The sequence below is a fragment of the Anguilla anguilla genome, chromosome 8 (assembly GCF_013347855.1).
Source record: "Anguilla anguilla isolate fAngAng1 chromosome 8, fAngAng1.pri, whole genome shotgun sequence".
NCBI classification, from domain to species: Eukaryota; Metazoa; Chordata; class Actinopteri; order Anguilliformes; family Anguillidae; genus Anguilla; species Anguilla anguilla.
This window is the reverse complement of record NC_049208.1, coordinates 4,214,099-4,220,735: the sequence shown is the minus strand read 5'-3', so window position 1 is coordinate 4,220,735 and position 6,637 is coordinate 4,214,099. Positions and strand designations below refer to the sequence as shown.

At 37.7% G+C, this 6,637-nt stretch overlaps 1 long non-coding RNA gene across 1 annotated transcript; it reads left to right on the top strand.

Moving 5' to 3' along the window:
* Window positions 1–2,875: 2,875 nt before the first annotated feature.
* Window positions 2,876–4,383, top strand: LOC118234071. Its single transcript, XR_004766616.1, has 2 exons — window positions 2,876–2,986; window positions 3,857–4,383. It is a non-coding gene; the product is annotated as an uncharacterized LOC118234071 (long non-coding RNA).
* Window positions 4,384–6,637: the final 2,254 nt, after the last annotated feature.

Here is a 6,637-nt window from a genome sequence, read left to right as displayed (position 1 = left end):
CCCACACACAAACCGCAGGATGCCACCATTGTCCGATAATAATTCCTCAGAAAAATAATAGAGAAATGGCAACAAAAATAATAATAAACACTTCAACTGGTTGTTTCATTGTAATACAATACCAAGAGGGAAAGCCACTCTCCAAAAATCACTTTTGTGTATATTTTGGGCAAATACCTATTTTTTCTTGATTTGGCTCTGTACTACACAATTTTAGATTTGTAATCAAGCAATTCAGATGTGGTTAAACTGCACATTCCCAGCTTTTATTGAATGACATTTTTTGTACCCCATGTAGAAACGACAGCCCGTTTAATAGATATGTATTGTATATTGCCAAAAAGCATTTAAAAAAAATTAATATTATTTTTTAGCCATATCACCCAGCCTTACTTTGCACTACAAAAATATTTGGTATTGGGTGGGAAGCCATTTTGTCAGTATGTCAGTAAAATAGCGATTTACTCTTTGCCAAATTAGAGGTGTGTCGTTTTAATGTGCTGCCAATCAGAAATGAAACAGCCAACTATAAACCGTTGTTAAGTTGGTACACAACTGTATTCATCAACATACATTCACCAAAACATTTGTGGCTAAAATCATCATTGAAGACAGTGAGGAATATGCAATAATACTGTGTTTGCATCCAGAACATTTCATGTGGCATGAGGAATTTTAAAAAATTACCTCCACTAGCATTACTCTCTTCTAAAATCCAACAGAAAATGTAGGGTGTGCGGTCCATCCATCCATGGATAGTAATAGTCTGAGTTTGGAAAGAGGTTGTGGTCCAATATCTCACTACACACAGTTCAGAATGTGTATGGCAGCATTCCAAGAAGGATTGAAATTGGTTTGACAATTAGATATATTAGATGGACTTGAAATTCAAATATTGTTTTATTTTCTATTAATTTGTCTACACATGAAATATTTATGTATGTGTATGTGTGAGTGTGTGTTTGTTAGTGTTTGTGGAGGAGGGGGGGGGGGTATGTGTGTGAGTTTATGTGTGTACACTATGTATGTTTGAGTATGTGTTAGTGTGTCTGTAAGTATACTGACCACAGTGTTCGCGGACGTGTTGGCTGGTGGTTCATGATCAAAAAGTTTGCACTTTATTTGGAGTGTACTGTCTACTTTGGAGTGGAAGTGGTACTTACGTGAATGTCTAAATAGGAGTAGGTAGGAAGGAGGTAGCCAATTATTTTTAATCGATTAATATATATTACTATAATATATATTATGCATGAAATATGCACAAATACTACAATAAGTATTGTACCTTATCAAACCTGTGTTTTGTAGTTGTTCCAATGACCATGATATGTACTTTTGTACATGGCTTTGGATAAAAGCGTCTGTTAAATAAATGTAATGTAATGTTATATAGTGAATCATATTTGTAAATCAGTGAATCAATTTGCAGAGATGTAAAGAAGTGAACCCAGACCGATGTAGCACCTGTAATGAAGACCAAATCTATGATAACATAGAAAAATAAATCAATAAAGTAGACATATTCACCTGAAACTGAAGATTAAAGATTGAATAATATTTATTTTGGCTAAATATTGCATTTGTAGTCAATATGTATGATAAAATAATTTAAATATTAGCTAAATATTAGGAACCTAATGTGATTTAAAAATGCAATTAAAGTAAGATCGTAGATGTTGGTTTTGAAAAATAAGATTTATTATATAAGCTAAAGATATATTTTTGTAATGAAGATATAGTGACTTAAACCAAGAGTTAAATAAAATAGTGTTTTAGTGATCTTTGTGTTCTGTTCTGGCACCATTTGTCATTGTAATTCAGCAAATGCACTTTTAATTCACCCGTATTGCATATATGTTTTTTGGATAAGAGTGTTGGGTAAATGCATGCAACGCAGTAGGATTCACCCACAAATACAATAAAATGAGATGAACTGTGAGGGCTTCAGAGCTTCAGTCAACATTCAGGTGTTCATCAGCAGTGAACCCTTGGCTGACGGACAGTTTAATGTGTTAATACAGGCAGCAGTGTGATTTCATAAGAAAAACAAAATGTACACACAGGAGGCATGACTTGGTAGTTGATTATTTGGTCATTCAGTTAGTATTTATGAAATATGCATAATACTTATTAGTTATGTCATTAATTAAGTGTAGACACACACACACACACACACACAGTGTTTCTGCCTTGTAACTTTATCTTGGAATCAAACATTATTCCAACAGAAACTCCCAATCTGGGAGTCAAATAAATAATACTGATTGCTTACAGTTCCTGCTTATTATAAGTAAGTGATAATAGTAATTCATGTGTAAAGGCTATGACAGACATGCATGTACATACAGTAAATGCATGCAAACACACACAGCCTCTACTCTGAAAGAAACGTATAGGCATGAACTCAAGAAAGAAAATACAAAGAAAATAATAGATATACAAGGAAAGAGAATGTCATATTTTTGAAGGGAAGTATTTTTAATGGTCTGTTGTACACAACAGACATACTAATTGTTTGTATGTCAGTAGAGGATCATTAGGGTCTGCTAACATTCATTTAGAAATGTGGCTTTGCAGGATAGCTACAGTAGCCTAGCTAAAAACTAGTTATCAGTACAGTACAACTAGTTTTCTATACTACTGGTATAACGTTACATATTGGACCTAATCGCAATGCAAAATTTAGAGTTTAATTTTGGATGCATCACAAATATTTAATTTCTCATGCAATTAGTTTCCAGTGAGGCCATAACTGTGCTGAATTAAAATGTATTCTTGTGAGGTGAAGAAAGCTGTCTGCTTCATGCTACCTGGGAAATAGTGACTTTCTCAAATAGGTGATCGATCACTGGCCACACCTTTATCTCCAGAGAGAATATGAGGCCAGGTGCACAGAGAGAGGGGCATTCAGAACACCTCTGATCTTCAGCTCTACACCAGCCTGAGACCTCCACCTGTGACCACAACCAGCCACCTACTTGAGCAGGTGAGATCAAGTGCAGAGAAGTGTCTTACAGCGTGTCCTTTTAATGAAATGGCAAAGAATTCACTGGAAGTGAAAAGTATAACTTTTATTGTCATGAATTTTGCGTAGTTGAAGTTTGTATTCGACAATTGTGCATGTGAAACAACATGGCAAGTTTCAAAGTTGTAATATTTGAAGTAACTTATGAACTATATATTTAACAAGTATGAAAATATTATTATTATAAAATAAATAATAAATATTATTTTAAAATATTTAGGGTGTTTTATTTTTCTGCATAATATATTTTTGCATGTTGAAACCCTGAGAGAGGACTGTCAGGGGAGGAGACCTAGACAGGTACAATGAGAGTGGCACCATGCAGGAATTACCAAGGGGAATAAACTGGGCTTTTATTTTGAAACCAGGGATGAGCAAATTAGAAAAGCAAAGAGGAAAGAATTTAAAAATATATATATTTATTGCTCACAACTGAGCATAACTACAGGTAAAACAGTCCCATCTCTTCAGGTGAGCTCACTGAAGACATTTCAGCACCAGTTATTATAGCCAGATAGGGGCAGAGCCAGCAGTGGGAAATGTACTGCACTGTAATTGAAATATGTCTCACTGTCTCTCTCTCACACACAAGCAACACATGCACTCACAAACACACACACACATGCACACACACAGACATTCATTCCCTTTCTGTATTTGTTCATGTGTATATATGTGCGTATGTATTCATGTGTATATGTGCATATATGTATTGCATGTTGGTGTATGCGTATATATGTTTGTAGTTAAGTCTCTCTCTCTCTCTCTCTCTCTCTCTCTCTCGCTCTCTCTCTCTCTCTCTCTTTCTCTCTCTCTCTCACTCTCTCTCAGCAGCAGAGATGGGGAACACCATACATGTGTCCAATGAGACGGCAAGGCCCCTGCGCGTCTACTACAGCAAAGACCCAATCGGAGGCGCTGCCTTGACTATGAAACACTCCTCCAGGGGCTTGATGTTCAAAGAAAACGCTCCTGCCAAATTTGTGCAGATCCCTTCCAAAAGTTACGTCAGCTGTTCCTCAATTCAGCCAATGTATGTCATTGTGTATTACGAGGACACTGTGCAGATGACAGACAGTGCCTATGTTGACACTGATCACTCTGTTGTTTTCAGTGATACAGGGAAATGCATGCTCTCAAATGCCGGTCAAATTTCAGTGGATTAGCCTGAAAGACACAGCCAGTGTTAGCATGCTGTACCACACTGTGCAAAAGCTGAAGATCTTTCAGTGACTGAAAGACTTCCACTTATATCACAGCAGACATGATTGGCATTTGGTGGATGGTGTTAAAATATCTGTAAACCTTTCATCTTTTTTTGTTCTGCTGCTTAATAAACTGAAGCAATCACAAAACCATCTTGTCCTTCTCCTGTTCATTTCACAGTCCTGACCTGCCTTCAGTAAGGACATCTGGAGAAAGCTTTGTTCCATTGTAAAAAGTTGTTGCAGCATTTCAAATTAAAAGTGATATTTTTTTTACAACAAAGTTTATTTAATCAAGAATGATTTGATAACGTGCAGAACAAATATGCCAAATATTGTTTATAAATGTTGTATTACTTATGTTTCATCATTCTGTGTAAAATATTTTTAAAGACATTATTAAATAGTTTCACATAAAGAACCAAAGGAAACAAATACTATGACAGGAAGCCTAAGTTTAAATGCTTTTTTTATCCAATAAGAAAGTTTTCATACTTCCCACCACAAGATGTTATTGGCTGGGAAACCATAGTATCTTATTCATGTTTCCCCTTTTTACTTAAGAAAAAGGTAGATGTCCAACATCATCTTGTGCCTTAATAACAGCTTAAGAAAGCAGGTGGTTGCGTGAAATAATTAAATTAATCCTGTTCTTGCCCTTGGAGTGAGTGCTTTCTGTATCTGAGCCACCCAAGTGAAGTCATTCTGGGTTTATCTCTGAAAAATATATTCATTTATAAATAAATATTTCTATGAATTATGTTTGTAATTTTTACATTTAAAAAATGTGTTCAAAAAATTAGATGCCACACACGTAGACATTCGGGTCAGTGAGAAAACAGGGAGGGACAGAGGACCAATAAGAACACAGAGAGGCCCTGCAGTGATTGGGCTGTGGCTCTGCGGGTGCTGATGTCACACCACTGCTCTTTCCCCTGCTGCATTTCACTGAAAGTACCACTAGCTGTCAGCCTAGACTCGTGATTACTCGGTGATGCTTACCTCTGCATTTACCACTATGGTTCGTGGATTTTGTGCTCACACTTGGGGCTGTATGTTAATGATCTAAGCGCACAGTTTAAAGTGCATGGCGCAAGTGCATTTAGGGTGTGCCCAAATCCACTTTTGCTAGTTTACCGGCGGATAATTTGAGCGCAAATTGAGGTGCATGGTTCAAGGGGGTTGTGCTTCGTCTCTTAATTAATCATAGGCGTGTTTTGGGCGTAACATGAAATAAACTAATCAGCGTGTCATCTCCCATTCCCTTTAAAAGCCAGGTGCACTTGCACCTTGGCGGATTGCTATTATAATGGCAGATTTGCCAAGTAGTAGGAAAGAAATTCTGATAAATATTTTGACTAACCATTATGACATAATTTAAAAAAAAATATTGCGCGATGTACGCCGATGTAGGCGCATATTACTATCTTAATAATGCGCCCTTAAAATAACAGTAAAATACTGCGACACTGACTTAAGACCAGGTTTTTGTTGGTCAATCGTGCAATCGCTTTCAAGATAGCACTGCGCCAACAATGCGCCTCACCACACCTCATTTTAAGAGCAACACACTCATGGGCGCTCAGACGGGCACAAGTACACTTGCTATTTAAACAACGTGAGCGCTAGATGGGAAAATGACAACTGCGTCGGTCTGAAACTAGCAAAGACACTTGCGTTGTGCTTGGCGCTGCTTTGCGCCGGGTCTAAGATAAAGCCGTTTATGTTTGATAGAGAAACCACAGTCCTACTGAACAGCTGATTCAACTTTAATATTAACCACTTCATGAAATCATTATTTTCATTACTCTGGCACTGCTTTTTAACCAGGCTCTCATTCTGTAGCTAAAAGTAATGGCCCAAAAGGTGGAAGCATCAATGCACAGTTAAATTACAAGAGTGTTGGACCATCATATACATGAGAACAGCGTATATCCGCTATGGCGTGGAGTCTACCTGTATCTGCTGTTCTTCAGCAGGGATGCGGTCCCATTCTTCCACGAGAAGAGTCAAATCAGCCTCCCCAGACTCAGCCCTGTCACCCCACTTCTCATCTCCCTCCACTGTCTCCCTACAGTATATCAGCTCATCAAACTTAAAACTGGTGTTACCCTGGGGTCCCAGCTACAGGGAGTCCCTGGGGCGGGGCCCTTTGCTAGCTGCTGGCCTGGGTGGGCTTGTGGCCAAGATCTGGTCTGTCATTTGTTGGTCAGGTTTGAGTCATGTTTGAGTCATGTTTACAGTTTGTGGCTTTTCAGGGCAAGAAAACAGAGAACCACTCTCGCGTAATAATTCATCAGAAAAAAAAGGAAAGGAGCATGAAAAACATTTCTGAAAATGTTTCGGCAGGTTGTTGTGATGTGTTGTAGTACAGTGGAAACAGAACACACTACGAAAATCACGTTCT